This window comes from Dunckerocampus dactyliophorus, chromosome 10 (genome assembly GCF_027744805.1).
Source record: "Dunckerocampus dactyliophorus isolate RoL2022-P2 chromosome 10, RoL_Ddac_1.1, whole genome shotgun sequence".
In the NCBI taxonomy this organism is placed as follows: domain Eukaryota; kingdom Metazoa; phylum Chordata; class Actinopteri; order Syngnathiformes; family Syngnathidae; genus Dunckerocampus; species Dunckerocampus dactyliophorus.
Window position 1 is genome coordinate 26,775,867 of NC_072828.1, and position 22,273 is coordinate 26,798,139.

A 22,273-nucleotide genomic window follows, 5' to 3' on the forward strand; every position below is an offset into this window, starting at 1 on the left:
TGATTATACATGACCCTTGACAGGCCTTTATGTGTATGTCATTGTATAAGTATACACATATCAGTATACACATACTTCACATGCAATACAAGAGCTATCTTAATAATTCTGTCTTCATCGAGAAATGCATGCATCAACTTCACTCTTTCTTTGCTCATATCATGGAGTTAAATAACGTAACCAAAACTACTCAGTACAGTGGATCTCCGATTACATTTTTCTTTCATTTATGTTCCCAAAATAGCCCACAGTAAGTGAAATCTGAAACAGGCATGAACATTTTCTTATATTTCTCCCTTGTTAAAACACTCTCAAAGTTCACATTTTCGTCTGAATTTTACTGATCAAGCTACTAGGTTGGACGCAAGAAATTATTAAGTGACTCACGTGTATTTCACTCCTCTAACCGTGCCTCTTCGTCCTGGCGCTGTTCAGCTAAAGCGTTTTTTATCCTTGTTATAACATATCGCCCCTGTCGTCATATTTTCCTCCTCCTCCTCGAACCGAAGGTTTATTGATTCCGTAAAGGCACCCGACAGCTGCGTAACTTCTACCTGACTTCTGCATGTCCAGAAGTCCGACATTCTGTGCGATGGTTAGCATCCTCCTCTGCCTTTAGGGTGTGACTGCAGATGCCTTTGACGGTGCAGAATGTTTCGTCGACATTGTGGGTGATAAAACTTGCAAACATACAGCACTTCAGAGTCACACTACAAGCGATCGCACATTTATGTAATTTGGCAAGCCGAAAGCATTCTGTACTGCACAGGAAGGCATGGAGGAGATTGACAATGGGCTACAGTCCCTTAGCCAATCACGATGCAGAACACAATGCACGTTCATACGCTGTAAAAATTCTCTGAAACAGTGAGTCCACGAAAGTGTGGGCGGCCTTACTAAACGCTTTGTGCTCCATTTCATGCTTGGTTCTCAGATCACGTATTAAATGTGTGGTGTTGAATGCAGCTCTGCTCGTACCACCCTTTGAAATTGTCATTTTGCAGACATTGCAAGTGGCTGTAGGACTATTTTCATTTTCAATGCAGACTTACATTTGTTTGTTTACTTTCCGGTCTGCTGCAAAAGCAAAGCGCTTTACGGCGGCTGGGCTAAAGATCGAGTGGGCTTATCCTCTGATCTCCAATCAATAAAAAAAGGGAAAAATCTGCCCATCTCTCCTCATAATTTGTAAATGCAGAAGATGTCTAACAGCCCCTGTTTTGGAATTCACAGCGTTCAGTTTGCAGATGTTTCTGAAAACATAGTGGACACAATCACTCTTGTCGAATGTTTATGAGAGCGTGTCATCACACTAAACACCCTGCTCGGCTTTTACATTTTCTGACTGCCACTATTAACTCATAGCACATTTTTAAGAATAATGCGCCTTACCAAACAGAGTGTGACAAGCACTGTCCGAGGGAATAAACACGGCTCCTGTGGTGCAGCTTCCTCATTGGGACAGTTTGAGACAAAGATAAACAAAGGGTGCAAGTGAACACCAGTCACTACTGCTAACACTTTCTCAACTCTAATTCAATAAGTGGGCTTCAGTGGGGCGGAAAATTGGAGGAAACAACCACAAATACAAATGTGAAAAATCACAGTGACACCTAATAAACATCAAGCTGGCTAACTAACTTACTTCACAAACAGGCAACAATGTTCCACGCAAAGGAAAGGTTGATTGAAAACGGTGCTGATCTGAAACTTGTTCAAGTTCCAACATCAGTGATGACATCTGATGCATGCCGTTGCACTCGTTCCAAATCTCATCCCATCGTAGGACTTAGTTTTAGCATTTATAAATGTTAGAAAACAGATGACTATACTCTGTGGTACGCCACTCCAAGCATTGCAGAATACATGGAGAGGAAGAGAATACAGTATATGTGCATCAAGAACATGCAGCAGTAGACACACATGCAGCCAGGCCTTTGCAAGACCACGTCCGTGAAATATTTCTTGAAAAATTAATGAAAATGCTCGAATGAAAATGTAATGAGTTGTTCTTTTGCCCAGCATGAAACTCAGGCTGAGTGCTTTTTCTTGACTCATTAATGAGAGGATGGTGGACAGCACTTACTGTATGCTGTGCGTCCTTAGCTGCTACTTACTGTTATTACAGCGCTAACAGTAAGTGTGAATGAAGAAGAGCCACGACAAATTGGTCATTGATTTCATTCATTTAAAAAATTATAAACACCATGCAAAATTGGATTGATTTTACGTTTTTTGGCAGCATGGTCAAGTTCAAGCCTTGAAGCCCTGATTGAGGGTTATAATAATTTATTTTAAAAAAAGAGTTAGCATGTCAATTACTCTATGTTTGAAGTAAAACTGCACTTTTTTTGGAATTTTGCCCATCACCCACAATCCTTATATGAAACATGAACACATATTTATTTCCCTTTTCTGTGAGTTCTAAAAAGAGGAAACTAGTTAGCATGCGCCAGCGACAGTAACGTAGTACGTCATGGGAGGTGCCTATTACGACTATAAAGTCCTCTAAAAAACTCTAACAACATTTTATGATTTTATATCCGTGCTGTGATCATGCATTAACAAGTACATTGATGATAACATGTAATACTTATACTACTGTATACTATACAGTATCTTGCCGTATTTTGATGAGTTAAAACATTACCAAAACTTCTTTCCTAGGTGCATTGATTTGACATAGCCCATAGGAGCTAACGCTACTTCCGTCAACAACAGCAGCATAGAAACAGCGACGACACTTCCAATGTCCGCTCTCATTGGGATGGCTGTGTCTTCCAGCACACGACTTGCGCTCCAGTCCTCAGGTAAAAAATGCTGACAGCAAACACACACTTCATTCACACACCTTGATCGTGGAAAACACATGAAGAAATGCATATGATGCAACGTTCAAGTTAAAGGCGATCGATCTAGCAACTTTTGTTCAAGTCTGCCAGTGGATCCTGACAGCAGTGTCAAAAAAATCCACTATCACCAACGGCTTTCAAAAGGCTGAACTGCCTGATGATGAGGACAGCACAAGCTCAAGGGCTAATTTGCCTCGAGACAAAAGTGACACTGAGAACGACAACGAAAGAGAGAGACTGACAAAGTGTGTGATGAAGGAATTATGAGGCTGTTCAATTCCGACAGTGAAGAAGACGAGGAAGATGAAGACAGCGATGAATGACTTTGCTGGCAGGCTATTGTTTAGCTAGCTGTGTTACATGCACTGTTTGGGGGGGAAAAAAAAACATTAATTTAATTAACAAGCACAGTGCGGAGGTTATGTTTTTGCCGGCGTTTATCTGTTTGTTTGTTTGTTTGTGCTCAATAACATGAAAAGTTCTGAATGGATTTGGATGAAATTTTCAGGAATTGTCGGAAATTTGATATGGAAGAAGTGAATACATTATGGGGGTGATCCGGATCACCATCTGGATCCAGGAATTTTTTTTTTAAGGATTCTTTAACATTGCAAGATAGGACCATTTTCAGCATTTGTGCATATAACGCCACAAAAAATGGTCAGCACACAGGAAAAAAAATACAGGACAAGTTTCCAGCAGCAAGACTGACCCAAAAAATGTAGGATTATTATTTTGGTGCGAATCACAATATGGGGGAAAACATGGCGCTTGGCGGAGGTCTGCGCTCTCCGAGTGCTTCTCGAGTTTCTCTTTAAATTTAGTGGAGTGCTGCTTATATTCTGGTGCACCCAATAGTCCGTAATTGACTGTCATCAATACATCCATAAAATTGCTATTTTTGACACACGGCTCAACCCATAAAACCCTCCAGCTAGTTTGACGTTGACGTTCTCCTCCGATTTGGGATCAACATTTGATGTTTTATAGCAGCTGGACTGGCTGTCACAATATGTTTGCTGCGTATGGACAGCATCTCACAAACGTGGCTACACCTGTCAGGTGAATAATTGGACGGTAAACCGACCCTGCTATTCAGGCTGTCCACTGACTACTGTAAAGTATATCCAAGTTTCATTCCATAGTGTTGTCCCTTGAGAAGATAAACTGGAATAAAAATGTGGGCTCGCTTTTGTTAGCTACGGTACGTAGCATAACTCTCCAAATAAATCAGGTGTCTGCATTTGAAAGTGAAGCTGCTGCTATTGTCTCAATTGGATTTCATTGTAAAAATGCTTTCTTTCACTGGGAAGAGGAACCCTCCAACTGCTTGGCCATCTGTATTTTTTGAGGAGGGTGTGGTCTTTTTTTAAGTTGTTGACAGCATAAACATACTGCTATCACTAAACTGCTCACATACTTTGGGTGTGTTCGCACTTCAATTTGGTTTTCTGGTCTGAACAAAGGCAGGAAATTACAGTATGCATGGTGCATTTTGCATCACATACTGTAATTGGACACTGTTCACTTAGCAACAAAACAGCAATTGAGTTAAAAAAGCAAATTGGACTCCAGTTGTGAAGTACAGAACTCAAATTTCCAAACAGTAATGCTGTCATGAAGAGTTTCTGAAAGAAATTCTATGGTAGAGTGGTTGGCACTTCTGCCTCACAGCACGAAGGTTTGATTCTGATTGTCTTCCTTAGAAACGGACTTTGGGGCCTTTCTCTGTAGAGTTTGCATGTTCTGTGTAAGTTTATTCCTGGTACTTGGGTTTTCCCCACAACTAAAAGCACGGATGTTTCAAAGTTGAATTTCCAGTCAGTGTTATTGACCAAGGTGTTGACTCAAGAACTGGATATGGTCGCCAGGCGCCATACAGTTGCTGCCCAGTGTTCTGCAGGGATGGGGTAAATTCAGAGAACACATTTTGCTGTGCTTTGTAGCAGTCAAAAAACAGCTCGTCTGTTGCACACACAGATGGAGATGACAGTCCCGGTGCCCGGTGCTTTCCATTCGGCCCTGTGACCACACCAGAAAATGGACTGAGATCCACTTATTGAATAATACTAATAATGGATTAGATTTTATAGCGCTTTTCAAGGCACCCAAAGTGCTTCACAATGAATTATTTATTCGCTCCTCAGTCACATACTCGTGGTGGTAATCTACATCTGTAGTCACATCTGCCCTGGGGTAGTCTGCCGGAAACGTGGCACAACCAAACATGAATTCACATTCATACACCAAGTGTCAACAGGGTGACAGGGTGGTGAGGGCGAGGCTCAAACCGCCAACCTTCCGGTTTCTGGACGACCTGCTCTACCTCTTGGACCACTGCCACCACTATGTGGTGATGAATCGAACCGCACTATCAGAGAAATCAAAACCAGAGTTTATTGTAATCAAACCAAACCTGTCAAGCGTGGTCCTCACATAAAGTTCAATACTCCTGGCCCTTACAAACACTGTGTGTTTGTTGGGACAATTAAGATCAACTGTGGCAAGTAATGCACACATCTGATGGTGACATTGCACATTGTGATTGATGACTGGTGAAAACGTGTGTGCATGTGAGTAGCAAACCTTCCATACTGTAAATGAGAAACAGGTGTTGGGGCCAAGCCTGCACGCCCACCTCTAAAAACACACCAAAACCATGTAATAGTTAACATGTTGCTAATAATGCTCTAAACATTGCCTGCTGAGGTAATATCTACTTTTTCCACGAACTATATATCTAATTAACACATTACAAATGAGTCATGCTGGTAAAATCCAAGTCATTTACCATATGCACGCAAGTCTGCTAAAAGCGGAGATACCTGCTGATGATACAACAGCATTTTAAAGGAAAAGTCGACCTTTTTTGGAATGTTTCCCATCGTCCACAGCCCTTGTATTTGACACGAACACACATATTTCTCTTTTCTGTGGGTTCTAAAGATATAAAAACATCTAAAAAGCCACATCTAAGAATGCGCGTAAAGGGAATCACCTATTCCGTCTGTAAAGCCTTCTGAAAAAAACCCGAAAAAGCGCCAACAGCGCTCCATTTACATATAAAGTGACCTGCATATTAACCAAGATACAGCGACATTGTTATTATTATGATTATTAACTCATTCAATCCCAGCTATTTTTCAAAAGACAACCCTTTCAGTACCGGCCATTTTAGACGATTTTGAAGGATTTTTCAAGGCACACAGAATATTGTGTTCTATTGCTATATAAACATGGAAGCTACCAAAAGAAGCATTAGACTCCCATGTTTCATCAGAAAAAGAAAGTTTGTTTCTACCTTTTTCCGTTCTTTCTTAATCAGCAGTAGAACATAGGGAAGTTTCAGGGAAATATCAGTTCCTGACTAGAAAAGATACATAAAGATACATTTTTGTGAAAAGATACATAACTTTGACACAAGTATTTTTTGCTTTTCTGACAGCTGAAATATCTAAACAACTATACCAACATAAACAACACAATAAAGAGGTTGTTTTACATCAAAATAACTATTTATTTACAAATAAAACACCATGAACTATTTACAATTTTCACATTTGGAAATGAAATATGTGTGTGCATATGTGTGTGCATGCGTTAAAATTTCCCTTCAATGCGTAATAACCTTCTGCACGCTCCACTCCTCCACGCTCTCTCGCTTCCTCCTTCCTGTCATGGGTGATTTGTCCGTTAACATGATCTCTGCCGAGCTCTTATCAAATACACTTCTGCCACCTTGTGGCCGTTTTTATGGCTTAAAATTGCTGTGAAGTTAATGCATTAGTGGAGAGTCGCATCATCACCTCTTTTTGCTTCTTGCGCCAAAAAAACGTAAAAGACATTGATGGGATCGGGCATTCGGGTTTATAAAAACTTATATATAAGTCTTTGGTTTTGAATGAGTTTGAATGAGTTACGCCTAAGATCTACCGTTACTGGCATAATTGACACTTCGCCACACCACACTGGCTAGCTAGTAGCCAGCTACCGACTAGCTACACCACACACTCGCCTGCAGTGCGTCAGCGCCGCGCTCACAAGGCCTCAGACCACAACCGAAAGGTAATGCTACATATTAGTGCTGCTGTCACTGCTGCTGTGTTTTTGTTTTTGAATTTGGAAAAGTTAACGCTAGGTGTAGCGTTCCTTTCTATGATGCTGTATGAAATCAGTGCGCCCAGGAAGGAAGTTCTGCTAATGCTTAAAAGGACCAAAAATATGGTAAAATACTGCAAGTATTACATGTTATCATGAATGTGCCTGTTACTACTTGGATATAAAACCATAAAACCTTGCTGGAGGTTTTTGGAGGTGTTTTAATAGCAGGCTTTCTAGGCGGCATTCACTACCGGTCAAAAGCTTTAGAACAGCCCAATTTTTCCAGTTATTGAAATTGAAGTGGTTCAAGTCCAGTGAATAGCTTGAATCGGTGCAAAAGGTAAGGTTGCCCAAAACTGAAAAACAATGTGCATTTCAGAATGGTACTGTTTCAGGGACCACATGATGGGTCAACAATTTAAAGCTGTTCTGCAGAAGTGGAGGTTTACAGGTGTTCCAAGTTCTGGAGTACTTACTACCTCCTCTGTCAGCAGTTGAGCAGTTGACCGTCTTAACACTTCAAAATGTAGCTTTTTCCTACAGAGAAATTGGAGTGTTGTAAAACTTTTGACCGGTAGTGTAGGTGTGTCCCATTACGTGCCGTAATGAGCTGTCTCTTTTTAGATGTTTTTATATCTTTAGAACGCACAGAAACGAGAAAGACACATGAAAGACAGGTGCAGTTTTCCTTTAAAGGTTATTATCCCTCCTTTTTTCACCACCACCGGGTAGCATGTTACCAACAGTGGGTTCAGAAAAAAATATCTCCATTCTTCACAGTTATGAGTAAAACTGAATGAGATTTGTTGTCTGGCCTTAAAGGGGCAGGGGAGTCAATGTCTGTCAAAAAGCAGTCGTACCCCTTTTCCACCGTGGCTGGTTCGGAGCTTTTTTGGAGTTGGTTTTCAGACCTTTGCTTTCCCATTGTCATGGTTCCACAACTGGTTTGAACTGAAGCTGTAGTTTTTGGTTCAAGTCTGGCTCCAAACAATTGCTGGGCAGAGTGAGCAAACTGTTTGCATAACAGGGTAGGCGGGGTTACCTGATAAAAAAAGTCTACTAATTACCTCCATCTTTATTACAATGCATTGCAACTCTAACAATGGAAAACGCTCCCAAAACATGGACACCAGCGAAAAGCCGCTGTCTCTTGTCCATTTGGACATCCAACGAAGTGCAGAAGAATTTTGAAACGGCGACAAGAACCCAGCCAATACTGGAATGCATCAAGAGGCCAGATGGCTGCTCTGTGTTCTTTTCGATCTTTCAAACAAATAAATAACAAACTTAAATAACAAAGTTTTGGGCCACATACACCGGCGTGCCAGCTTGCTGGTGAATAACTCCACCGAAATCCAGGGGGCCGGCACAAAAGAAGACCCAGGCACAAGTCAGACCTGCCTGGACTCCCGTAAGTTGAATTTGTTTCATTTAAAGCTCACAGCACAATTTTGGGTGTAAATACTAGCCCTCTGTTAACGTTAGCATGCTAGCTTGCTATTGTGGAATGAATGAAAGCCTTGTCACCTTCCCCTTCTCATTTGTGTGGACGGCAGCAAACTAGTTTCATTGTAAAGCTAAAGTCATGTAAGAAGTAACGTTAACTGTGCAACTGTGTTCTGGTTTCATGTGTTTTTATCTTTCTGTCAGACAACAATGGTGATGAGATGGATCGGCATCCTTCCCTCGCTATGAGCCCAAGCCTGCAATGTGCAATCTTTATGTACAAATGTTTTGCACCTTCATTTTTGCACCTTTATGTTTCTATTTTTACCTGTAAATAATGTGTAGTGTCAAGGACTATAGTGAGTTGTGTGTTTTGATTTAAAAAATGGTCCACACTTGAAATTTCCTGTTATTTCCTGATCGGAGGCGTAACCCTGTGATGTAATGCCATGGCCCCCCAGGACAATGGAAAATGAAAATGGTGTTGGAGTCAGTTTGCAGGCAACGTGGTGGTCACACTTTACAATAAGGTACACAAAAATACAGTAGCTACTGAGAAACAAATGAAGAACTAATGAAGAACTAATAAGGAACTAATGACTAAGGCACATACATTTAGACTAGTGAGGAACTAATGAAGAATTAATGAGGAACTAATGAGTAGAGTAGTTACTGGGGAACTAAGGCACATACATTTAGAGTAGTTACTGAGGAACTAATGAAGAACTAATGAGGAACTAATGACTTAGGCACATAAATTTAGACGAGTTACTGAGATACTAATGAAGAACTAATGAGGAACTAATGACTAAGGCACATCAATTTAGACTAGTTACTGAGAAACTAATGAAGAAGTAATGAGGAACTAATGACTAAGGCACATAAATTTAGAGTAGTTACTGAGGAACTAATGAAGAAGTAATGAGGAACTAATGACTAAGGCACATCAATTTAGACTAGTTCATGAGGAACTAATGAGGAACTAATGACTAAGGCACATACATTTAGACGAGTTACTGAGAAACTAATGAGGAACTAATGACTAAGGCACATAAATTTAGACGAGTTACTGAGAAACTAATGAGGAACTAATGACTAAGGCACATCAATTTAGACTAGTTACTGAGAAACTAATGAAGAAGTAATGAGGAACTAATGACTAAGGCACATAAATTTAGAGTAGTTACTGAGGAACTAATGAAGAAGTAATGAGGAACTAATGACTAAGGCACATAAATTTAGACTAGTTAATGAGGAACTAATGAGGAACTAGTGACTAAGGCACATACATTTAGACGAGTTAATGAGAAACTAATGAGGAACTAATGACTAAGGCACATAAATTTAGACTAGTTACTGAGGAACTAATGAACTAATGAGGAACTAATGACTAAGGCACATCAATTGAGACTAGTTACTGAGAAACTAATGAAGAAGTAATGAGGAACTAATGACTAAGGCACATAAATTTAGACTAGTTAATGAGGAACTAATGAGGAACTAATGACTAAGGCACATACATTTAGACGAGTTACTAAGAAACTAATGAGGAACTAATGACTTAGGCACATAAATTTAGACTAGTTACTGAGGAACTAATGAAGAACTAATGAGGAACTAATGACTAAGGCACATCAATTGAGACTAGTTACTGAGAAACTAATGAAGAAGTAATGAGGAACTAATGACTAAGGCACATAAATTTAGAGTAGTTGCTGAGGAACTAATGAAGAACTAATGAGGAACTAATGACTAAGGCACATAAATTTAGACGAGTTACTGAGAAACTAATGAGGAACTAATGACTAAGGCACATAAATTTAGACTAGTTAATGAGGAACTAATGAAAAACTTGTTTGCATCCAGGTCCTTGCAACAAGGGGCCGTGCGCTGTTTTGCTGATGGTCGTGGATGAACAACAATGGGTCTCAGGATCTCAAAGAAGAAGTGCTCGCTAACACGGAAATGGGCCTTTTGCCTACATGGAACATGTTTTCAGCTCATGAAAGACGGGAGCAAAAACAAAAGTGACTTGAGTATATATATTTATATTATATCAAGACGTCATAATGTTCAGCATTCATCCCTTTGGTTTCTTTAACGTATTACCACGTATTTGTATAAATGCTTGTTTACACCTGCTTATTTGCATTTACTGCAGTGTCTTAAAAGGCAACTAGAGCCCTTGAGCAAAAAGCCAATTAATCCCTACTGTCGCTTTAACTCTTGTATCTGCTCTACTACACATGCATTTAAGCCGACAACCACTTGACTGTCTTATAAAGTCAAGTAACACAGTGTGTACGTGCCGCTCTGTGTGCACTTCAGATGTTGGCATTATACGAAAGTGATACAGAAATGTTGAGTGCCTATTGATAACCGTGCCCAGGATTCACTAGGATTGAACACGGGGCGGGGGGGGAAATTCAGCCCCAAGGTTAAGCAATGCGTGTGCAGAAAATTTTCATCGCAGCAACATAGGTTTCATCAGTGAATTCATTATTTTATCGCAACCTATTATCTGGCTCACTCGCTTTGCCTTCCCTGCCTTCTCTAGAAGATCCCTCTGCCTTTTCTCCCCTGAGTCTTTATCATGTCTTCTCATATTAAAAAAACCTATAATAAAACAAATCTAAATGCATTTATTAGATGGTTTTGAATCTATGTGCTAGGACTGTGCTCATGAAGACAGACACTTGCAAATACTGCATATCCATCGATGCATGTAAAAATGAAATGTGTTATGTAACACTGAAACACATATTGTTTCCTACTTCACCGCTTTTGTCTTGCATGGTGTATAACTAAATAAAGCTATTTATTTCTCCCTGCTGCTGCCACTTGTTTTATATATACAGTATATCTATGTTATATTAGTTTTTACTTACAATAATGTATTACAACACTGTACTGATATGATGGCAAAATACGAGACTTCATATGGACAGCTGCATATATAGTGCTTATTTTCTAGTGTACACTTGCCATATGTAGTATTTATTATTTTTGTTCACTGACTAGGTACACAGCTTCTCATGTTTCATGCGTATACACAGTCATGGCCAAACATTTTAAAAGACTGACTCAAACTGCAACATAATCTAACCAAATCAATTTTTCCCATGCGAAATAATGTAAATACAATGAATCTATTGTATCTATCTAATCTAATAGTTTTACAATTATAGTTTTAGATGTTTAGATCATATAAATACATATAAATGGTTAGTGCCCAAAGTGTGGCCCGTGGCTGATTTTTATTGGCCCGCAGCACATTCTAGAAATATCATTGAAAAAAAAAAGGATAAAATCAAAATATTAAGAGAAAAAAGTGTCATCTATATTGGTGAAAAAACATATTATTAGTGTGAACTTTGGTCTTTGCTCTTCTCTTTCACATCTCTTTCCCATTTTTCCCGTTGTTTTTTTTTTTCAAAAATTTTCAATGTTCTTCATAAATAATCCTCATAGATTTTTTTTCAGAATATTATGACTTTAGTCCTATAATACTTTGACTCTATTCCCATGATATTATAACTTTTTCTCCCAACAACTTTATTTTGTTTTGTTTTTCTCATAACATTACAACTTAACAAAAAACACATTTTCTTTAATATTTCATGTCTGTGCTAATAAAATGACAGCATTTTTCCTCGTATTATGAGTTTATTCTCTTAAAATTGTGATTTTTTTTCTTCTTGTTAGAATATGATTTTTTTTTCTCTTAATATTTCACTTTATTCTTGTAAAATTACAATTCTTTTTCCATTTCTATTGTTCTTTTTTTTTTAATTTTCCAACTATTTCAACTTTCTTCTTGTAATTAAGACTTTATTCTCATAATATTTTGACTTTATTCTCGTCACATTATAATTTTTTCCACAACCAAATTTTCCAAAAATTACAACTATAGTCATTATTTTTGTTTCTCCTAATATTGAATTTAAAAAAAAACATGTTTGTTTGTTGTTGTTTTTTTATGAAATATCAAAGTGGCAAGGTTGCATCCTTTCATTTTTCACTATGTGGCCCTTGGTGCAAAACATTTGGGCACCCCGCTGATCAGGGCGTATGCGAACCGAGATGAGTAAAACTACTCACCTGATGGGGAAGATTTGTTGGAATAAATCAGTTTTATGTACAGTGTTCCCTCGTTTATCGTGGGGTAAAGGTTCCCAAAATAGGTCAGCTTTATATTTTACAATTATTATATACATTTTAAAACTGTAAAACCCCTCACCATAAACCTTATACGCTTTTCTCAGACAGGCATGAACATTAACTGACATTTCTCTCTTGTTTAAACACTCTCAAAGTTCAAATTTTGTTTGAATTTTAATGATCAACCTAGCAGGTTGGAAATTATGAAGTGACTCACGCATATTTCACTCATCTGACCTCTGCCTCTTTGTCCTGGCGCCACTCCGCCGTTGCGTTTTTGTGTCCTTGTCAAAACATAATGCTGCTGTCGTCCTTATGCTGTTTTCCTCTTTCTTTATGTAACGAAGCGAAGACTCATTTATTCCGTAATGGTGCCCTTCAGCTGCGTAACGTCTACCTTCCTTCAGCATGTCCACAGGTCCAACTTCTTGTGCGATGGTTAGCGTCTTCCTCTGCCTTTTGGGAGCTGAACGTTTTGTTGACATTGTGGGTTTTGTCGGGGAGAAAACTTGCATTATGGTCTTTATAGACATTTGCTGTTGTAGTCCTGTTTGTTTCTATTGTTTTGTTATTGTTGTTGCAATTGTTGCTGCTGCTGTTGTTTTGTCTCTCTCTGTAATGTACCCCTCTTTTCCTTTCTCTGTGGGGGCGGCATTGCTCAGGTGGTTTAGTGGTTGTCTCCCAACCTGAAGGTTGCGCATTTGATCCTCCATCCTTCCATGATCATTTCAAAGTATCCTTGGGCAAGATACTGAGCCCCCAGTTGCTCCTGATGCTGCGTCACCAGTGGGTAAATGTGCTAACAGTGTCAAAGTAGAGCTTTGTGACTTGGTTATTTTAAAAGTAGCTGAAAAAGTGTGAGCACCCCTGGCCTATATTGTTCTGACTCTACAAGACCCGGTTCCACTGTGAGGTCCATTTCTGGTTCTTTCGTTATTGTGGCACTTTTCCTCTTTGCCATGGAACCTTTTGGTGCTGACATCAGAAAAAACACCCAAAAAAGGCAGAGAAAAAGCAAAACAAGTGTGAAGTTATTCCATTAGGTGCTCACTGGCCTGATTGCTCATGTACGTCATGCATGATCATAGGCTGAGATCTAAGTTTTGTTTAACTTTTGCCTGTTTTTGTCCAAAAATTAACACCATACTCCCTAATTAAAATGCTTCAGACTGATATGTTGCAATTTTTTAGGCTCAATCACTTCAACTGTTAATATTCTATGTGAAATCATCTCCTTGCCATGCATGCGAGAGAAAGTCTGATATACTGTTAACGCATTCCTCGCTTCCTCTGGGTGATTCTTCGCCAACACCCCCACCTCAGTATTCTTTCTTCATCCCTCCCCCACCTTCCTCACTGTCTTTTTCCTTCCCGTTGCGCATGGGTGCCAGGGTCTAGGAGGGCTCGGCACAGTGTGCAGCCCGGTGGCCTAAAAGTGAATGCTTACGTAACTGCCAACTGTCTGCAATCATTAGGGGCAGCCCTTAAAAAAGACATGCCTTGCCGACAGCTGCGTCCCCTCGCCTTTGCCAGCCTTTCAGATCATATTTGCTTTAAAGGCCTCATCCGCATTATGTTTAACCCTAGAGCAATTCATGTGCGCCGTGGAGCGGGGGGGCAAAACAGATAGACGACGCACTTTTTAGGCAGCATTGAAGAATGCATGATGATGATTAAGAAAATAGATCCATTTATGTTTGCGAATTTTTAATGCAGCAGGACTATTATTGTCATTAAATTTGCAAGATATATAAGTGAGAATTTGGATTTTAAATTCACATGAAAAGAAAGCCTGCGCAGGATTTAACCTTCAACTTTTCATCACTTTTTGCCGCCAGCCATTTCGGAGTGCAAATTGTATGTAAAATTATTTTAGCCTGCGTGCGATTTTGCATGAAATGAAGGTTGAGATGCGCCATGAAGAGACTCATTTGTTTATATTAACTACTGACGATTCCCTGGCAGTTCCTGCTGAGACACGAACATACATTTCCATGCTTTCAGCGTGACTTCTCACAGTATGCTAAGTGACAGCTGGGTCAGGTCCTTACATATTGGGGACACAGCTGCCCCGCAGATATGCACGCACACACACACACACACACACACACACATTTGCGCGCCAGGCAAAGAGGAACAGGAAAGCGTCGCATCTGAACAACCTTGGAGCGGAAACATGTGACCACTTTTCAGTTTTCGGACAAAAACTTCAAACTCAAATAGCATCATGGTAAATAATAGGAATATGTTTCTTAATGAATGCGCACTACAATAACAATGAAACACATTTAAATTGTGCAAAAATATAAATCATGCACTCAGAGTCCGTATCAAAAATGGATTATTCCGTACGGTAACACACAGTAACACCCCCCCCTCTTATAATTGAAAGTGTCCTTAAAAAGGAACTGATGATGGTAAATCAATACGCAAAGCAAACACTGGGCTAAGCTTGGTTTGGTTCAGCGATACCAAACTACCTCAAAAGTAGTCACTGTGAATATTTCAAAATAAATGTCTCACAATTATACATGATACACAATTGAAAGTTGTAGATTTGTATGTAGATTTCGTTCATATTTGGTAGCACAGTGGATCCCCAGGCATTCGCAATTCAGCATTCACGGCCCTGCAAATCCACAAATATTTGTTTGTATACTTTTTATCATATTATTTTATTATATTATAACACTAAATATTATAATAATACATATGAATTATTATTATATATTATATCATTTGATTCTATTATTATTTATTTTCATTTGAAAAATGTTCTCTGACAATAGTCATTTATTTTCATTTATTTTACATCTCATTCGTTATCAGTTGGCAATCATTTATAAGTACGTGATAAGTACAGCGTACACGTTCCACTGTTAAAAAAAGGCCACCACTTTTACATGTTTATGTCTTTATGCGTCACTGGTGTTGTTTCATGAAGCGTTGAGATTTCACACTCTCTTGGTCTTTGAACACGCCATCGTTGTGTGCTGTGACAAGCTACCACATGACTCCGGTTCCATCTGTTTATAGATCGTCTTGCACTATCATTCATTATTGGTGACTACCTATACATTTTATGATTTCAGTGTGTTTAATAAGCGTGTGGGGCGTATTCAGGGTTTAAATATCTAAGCTCTACTGATTTACTGTACTTGCTCTGGCTTGTCTGACCTCACTCCTTTTTTTTTTTTTTTTTACAAAGATGCATTATTAAGAGAAGATGAAGTGAAATAACTCTACTGGTTGCTCTACTTTAAATCGTGCATCCTTTGGACTTCTGAAGATGTGATGAGTGACATTCCAATGGCTATGATGGATAAATTTTTTTGGGAGCTGTGTCTATAGACGGTAATTAAAAAAGCTTGAAAAATATTTCGATATATTGCATTTTATTTTCCAGTTAAACCATTTTGGTCCAGTGCTGCTGGACCTTCATTTCATGTATTTTGACCCCAATAAATCAATTTCAGCTGCAGATTTTTTTTTTTTTTTGCATGAACACGTGTCTCAGCTGTACAGTAATCCCTCGTTTATGGCGGTTAATTGGTTGCACACCCGACGGTGAGAAGTACATTTACTACGGGAAAAAATGCCTGGGTTTTTGTACGTTCCGCATCTATTGAAATGTAAACAAATAAAGAATACGTCCACTGGGATACATTGTGGCTGTCTACGACTATTTCTAGTTCATTTTCTAGTTACCTTTCTTATACTGCATATCATTACATGTGCAGGTCTTCCTGAACAGTGGCTCAGAGATAGACTTAAATGTTTAGTCAAATAAAAGTTGCAACCCCCCCCCCCCAAAAAAAAACAACAAACAAACAAACAAAAAAACAGTGATGCGTTCAATGCCCTGGGCATGAAGTGAACAATGTTCCACTGTGAGCATCAAATGATAAACAATTGGTAACAATGGTAACATGTTTAATTCAAAGTAAATAACTGGCGGCACATTCAGGACCATCATTGTGTTTAACTGTGACGCCAATATTTTGATATCTTCAGCAAGAAAGTGTATGCACAGATCCGGTAAGTGTGTCAGGCTTGCATAAAGGAGCGCCATGAATCAGGCATGAAGCATAATCAAATCACATGCAAATGTCTTTTATCTGCTCTGATGCTTGATGCCCTGAGGGCTCCTGTCCGTTGTAAGGGGCGGGGCTGGACATAATGAGGGGTCATGCTTGAGAGGGCCTTTGTAAACACGGCGAGTGCGAGCTCTTTTATTGGCGACAAAATGAAGGAATTGGTTGAGGACAAAGGCTGCGGGAGATGGGAGCACCCCGTCACACACATTTGAAGGAAAAGAAATAGACAGGGAAGTGTTTCATGTGTTATTTCAAGTGTCCGACCGTGTGAGTTGTGTGAGTGTATGCTGTGTGCGGGGGCTCACAATCAAACAATCAAGCTCCCGTAAGGTAAATACATGCTTGTGTTTGAGTGGAAATATTTGGTTTCAGTTAAATAAAGACTCAGGTTTGAGAAGCCTCCCCGTAATCAACGTGTGGTTCTGTCTGCTGTAATTTGACCAGTGGATGTGAGGGACATTTGGAATTGCTGCAAATCACAAGCGAGAATACGGGGATTGTTTATGCACGGGCTATAAAAACTCTTACATGTGGCTGTGATTAACTTAGAAGAGGCCAAGGAATGGACACAAACAGAGAAGAAAGGAGATCAAGTGTTTAGGCCGCTAAAAAAATAAAAAATAAACAGGGATTTCGATTTGGTCATTTCAGTGGGATGTTTTCCCTTTTTGTCAGGATCTGGTGTCGGCCTTGTTTCATGCTACCAGTTTCTTTTCCACAGAAGCATCAATGTAAAGACAGGCGTAGCAGAAATACAAATGCAGTGCATTTAGTTATTCCCTTTAACATCAGCACATACTGCAGACATTCTCGTCTGCCGTGCTGCAATTACGTCACCCTGCATGCCGTGTCATAACAGCTTACAGTAACAAGAATAGACTAGTCATATATATATAAAAAAAAAACATAAAAAAAAGCCACACAGAAGAGAAGGAGAACTTTTGGTCCAAGTAGACTGTAAATGTAGTCTGCACTGTCATATTCAAGTTCCATTAACTTGACAAACAAGAAGATGCACTGATATACAGTATTATTAGTTTGATATATGTTTTATATTTTTTTTATATTCCGGAATAATATTTCATAATATGAATATAATGCTAATAATATTTAATAATAATATGATATTTAATAATATCTACATTGTTATTTACCATTTACCATTACCATTCCATTCGATAACATTTTGACTTTTGATATCAACGTTGCAAGGGCCTGCTCAACAAGCCGTACTGGAATTAGGAACGCATGCACCTACAGTACATTCAATGACACTCGTAGTACAACACGCAAGACGGCAGGAAGTGGACATCAACTTTTTTTATTTGTTTTGTGTAAAAAAAAAATTGTAATAATAATAGTGATGTGATATGGAGGATTAAATAAGCTCTGCTTCTTTCTACTCCTTTTTGAGTTGTAACAAGAAGCATTCAATGTAAACTGTATGCATGTTTGAAATAAATGAAAGCATAGCTATGACCATATCACTATGATAATAACATATAAATATGTGATAACAAAGGTCAAATGTACAGCATAAGCCCACCACTTTCCCATGTTTATACTGGTAATGTTTTTTTTTCGTCAAGTGTTGAGATTTCACACTTGTTTGGCGGTACTTCAATGCACCATGGCTGCTGTGAGATGCAAAGTGGAACTGTAGAACTTTATTATTTCAAATGCATTCAATAAGTGTGTGAAGCATATTGAAGAGAGACGGGGGAGGGTTCTCGAGGTGAATCATATCTAATAATTACAGCAGTCTCTTTCATTGCAAATGTTGATCTGAAATCGGAGAAGAATGTCAAGCTCGCAGAGGGGTTTGGAGGGGGGGGGGTGCAATCCGTGGGTCAAAAATAGACATTTTTATGGCTGTTTGAATTACTTGTGGATGTTTGTCATTAGCTGGTCGTTACGGATCATAGTGATGATGCCACGATGCATTGAAGAACCGCCCAACAAAGTGTGAAATCTCAACACTTGACGAATAAAACATTATCAGTATGAACATGGAAAAATGGTGGGCTTATGCTGTACATTTTACCTGTATTATCAAACATTTATACGTTCTTATCTTAGGGTTATTAACTTTGGGGGAATGAGATTTGTTTTCTGTGGAAAAATGGGCCTATATTTGGAGAAAAAGAAATCAATTAATTAATTTAACACCAAAAATTTGCTAATTTGTAGGGTCGTGAATGCTGAATTGCAAATGTGCTGCAATGCACCGTACGTACTCTTTATTAAAACAAAATTAATGTTTTTTTTACAATATGGTTTAGTAAATATGTAATTTTATTTCCAATGCATGGGAAATATGTTCCGTTTATATGAAGGAATGTGTACAATTGTACTTTGAAGACACTGTAAATTCATGCAACACATGTGTCACTCTGCCACGCATGCACGTTTAGCACTTAAATAAATACAAGTAAAAAGTACGTCTCCATGAACCGGTTTAAGGAAAAAGGAAGCGGCGGATCGAATACTTGTCAAAGCAAACGGAAACCACTACTAGAAATGTTGGCTGCAAAGCTGCATGTCTTTCAAACGGGCACGTCTTGACAGAGAAATGCAATATTTAATATTTACAAGCGCTTTTGAGGTTTACTACTAGAAGCATTCACGTGCTAAACAGAAGGGCTTTCTTTCAGAGCCACGTGGAAGACGGCTTGCGTTTAATTACAGAAGGGGGGTCTCAATAGCATTGTAATTGAAGGCAACGCCCCGGCCTGAAAGGGGCCATAGGGCTTTAAACATGTTGAGCAGTTTATTGCAATGAGGTCTCACTCGACTACTTTTACAAACCACAATGGCGGCGAGGGAAACAAGGGGTTGCTTAACTTGATTGTGCTCGTTTCTTTGCTCAAGCCCGAGTGTGCTCTGTTGTCTCTCTGCTGCGCTCCCTCCCGCTCAGGGGGAAGTGAGTCATACTGATGACAAAAGCGACAAGTGCTCAGAAGCATGCAGGCGCTGCTTAATTACAGCCCTAAAGTACAGGAAGTGTCCATTCAATGAGGACTATAAGAGACAACTCAATCGAGGCTGGACCATAGTTTGGCAGTCTTTGGCAGATCTTGCCTGTTGCATTTGCAGATCATAAAGGCTGTTTGTAAATCAGCTAGTGGTTTTAATTAGTCAGTAATGAAAATTTAAAGTTAGATTCAAACTAGGTTTGCCAACCGTCTCTTGAAAACAGAAACAGAAACAAAAGCATGTGTCCACTAATGAGTTGAAAAGGGACGCACTTTGTCCAGTATTACCGTGAGTCTATACAGTAGTGTCAATGGAATTATTGAACGACAAGGAGCTTTATACAAAATTTAACGGCAAAGTTCTTACCAGAACTTTCCTGCTCTTTTACCAGTGAAATTTGCAGAATTCACCAAGTTGATCCCTGGTGGCATAATGGGATAGGCTGGGTGCGGGTTCGATCCCCAGCCAGGGTTGCGTTCAGATGGCTCTTCCTTGACAACCGTCTGTTTTGGCTCGGCACACTGAAAACACCTGACACTTTTGGCTCCCAAACGGCTCCTCTGATTATTTTTTACCTCTGCCAAGGAGGCGATGTTTTTCCGGGCATTTATCTGTTTGTTTGTTTGTTTTTGTTCAAAATAACATGAAAAGTTCTGAATGAATTTGGATGAAATATTCGGGAATTGGCGGAAATGAGATATGGAAGAACTGCTTGAATTTTGGGGGTGATCCGGATCAGCGTCTGGATCCAGGAATTTTTTAAAGAATTCTTTAACATTGTGAGGTAGGACCATTTTCAGCCACAAACGCCACAAAAAATTGTCAGAGTAATTGGGAAAAAAAATACAGGATCAGTTTCCAACAGGTTCTACAAAATATCAAAGATTGATCCAGATAATGGAATAATTCCGGATGCTATGATCCAGAATATGAAAACATAGGGGACCTTTGGAATTTTCATCATAGGGAGACAACAAATGAAGCTATACCACATGCAACAAACACAATTATATATAGCCACGGTGGAATCTGGATTTGTTGTATCTTCAAAAGCTATGGCGCTAGATCCAGAAGAAAACTGCCATTGCGGAAAATGCCATTTTTGTGAATAACTACTGAACCAATATTGACATCATTATGAATCCAACTGCTAATGGTATGTTTTCATGGTCAAGGAATCTAAATATGTAGATACAATAAATGTAGGACTAATATTTATGCTGTCAATCACAACATGGGGGGAACTATGGTGCTTGCCGGAGGTCTGCGCTCTCCTAGTGCTTTTCTAGTTTGTTACTTAAATTGATTTCTTACCAAACGTAAAAATATAATTACAGTAATCCCTCGTTTATCATGCCCAACTGGTTCTAAACCCAACTGTGATAAGTGAACTTCTGCAAAGTAGGACTCCTTATTTATAAATCAAATATTTTCATACTTAGAGCATAGAAAATGTAATGGCAGCTGAATGACACCATGTCAGGATAGGTGTAAATTACTCAGCCTTTTTATTTGAAATAGACGCAGGTCATTATGTCTTACAGTTCAACACTTCCTATTTCTCTTCTTCTACTGATTTATTTCCTAAAAGCTAGCTCTAACCAAGCATGCTGTACATAAATAAGATAAGATATGTCTCTGTTAGTCCCACAAAGGGAAATTCCATCACTGCCCTCTATAGCCCACACTCTAAACAGCAGCTCCGAACTACACAATACACCCGTTGCTATAGCAATATTCCTCACGCCTTGTGACCAGTGAAGCCGCAAACTTTGAACCGCGAAGTGGCAAGGGACGACTGTACACCGGATTGGTTTAGAGAGCTGCAACAGTTAAGCAATGAATTGTCCAATTAACAACTACGTTGGTATTTGATTAATCTTATGATTTCAAAATGTAAATATTCTCATCTTTCAGCCTCTCAAATGTGGATATTTTTAAATTTCCTCAGTCATCAAAGCAGACCTATTATCTTCCTGTTCTAGGCAAAACAAGACTCTTGCACACATCAGCTTTGACTTTGGGAAACAGTGATGGCCATAGTGACTGTTTGTGTGTGCTTCCTATCGATTGGTTCGTCTAGTGCACATGTGTCAAACTTGTGCAATGGAGGGCCGAGACGACGCAGGTTTTCTCTCCAAGCAGTTTCTTCAGCAGGTGATTTCGTTGATGAGCTCCTTCCCTCAAACTGAAGGAGGTGTTGATCATTAAAATCATCTGTTCTCTTTATCACGCAGTAGTCCAGCCTTTCAAAACCCGTTGGAGACAGTGACATACTTGGACACTGCTCCACGCTGTCAAGATCCACTGGCAGAAAAGTTGCTAGATCGATTTCCTTTCACTTTAACAGGTCTCACTTTACAATAAGGTACACAAAACTACAGTAGTTACTGAGGAACTAATGAAGAACTGATGAGGAACTAATGAGTAGTGGTTAGGGTTAGGGTTAGGGTTAGGTCGGTTTGTTCTTCCAAAACCACTGTAATTTTGTGTACCTTACTGTAAAGTGTTACCCTTTAACATATACATTTCTTTGAGTATTTTCCATGATAAGGTGTGCATGAAGCGCAAGATGACTGTTCGGAAGCATACGAGATGTTGTGGGGTTAGTGACCATAAATTAGCTGCATCACCATATAA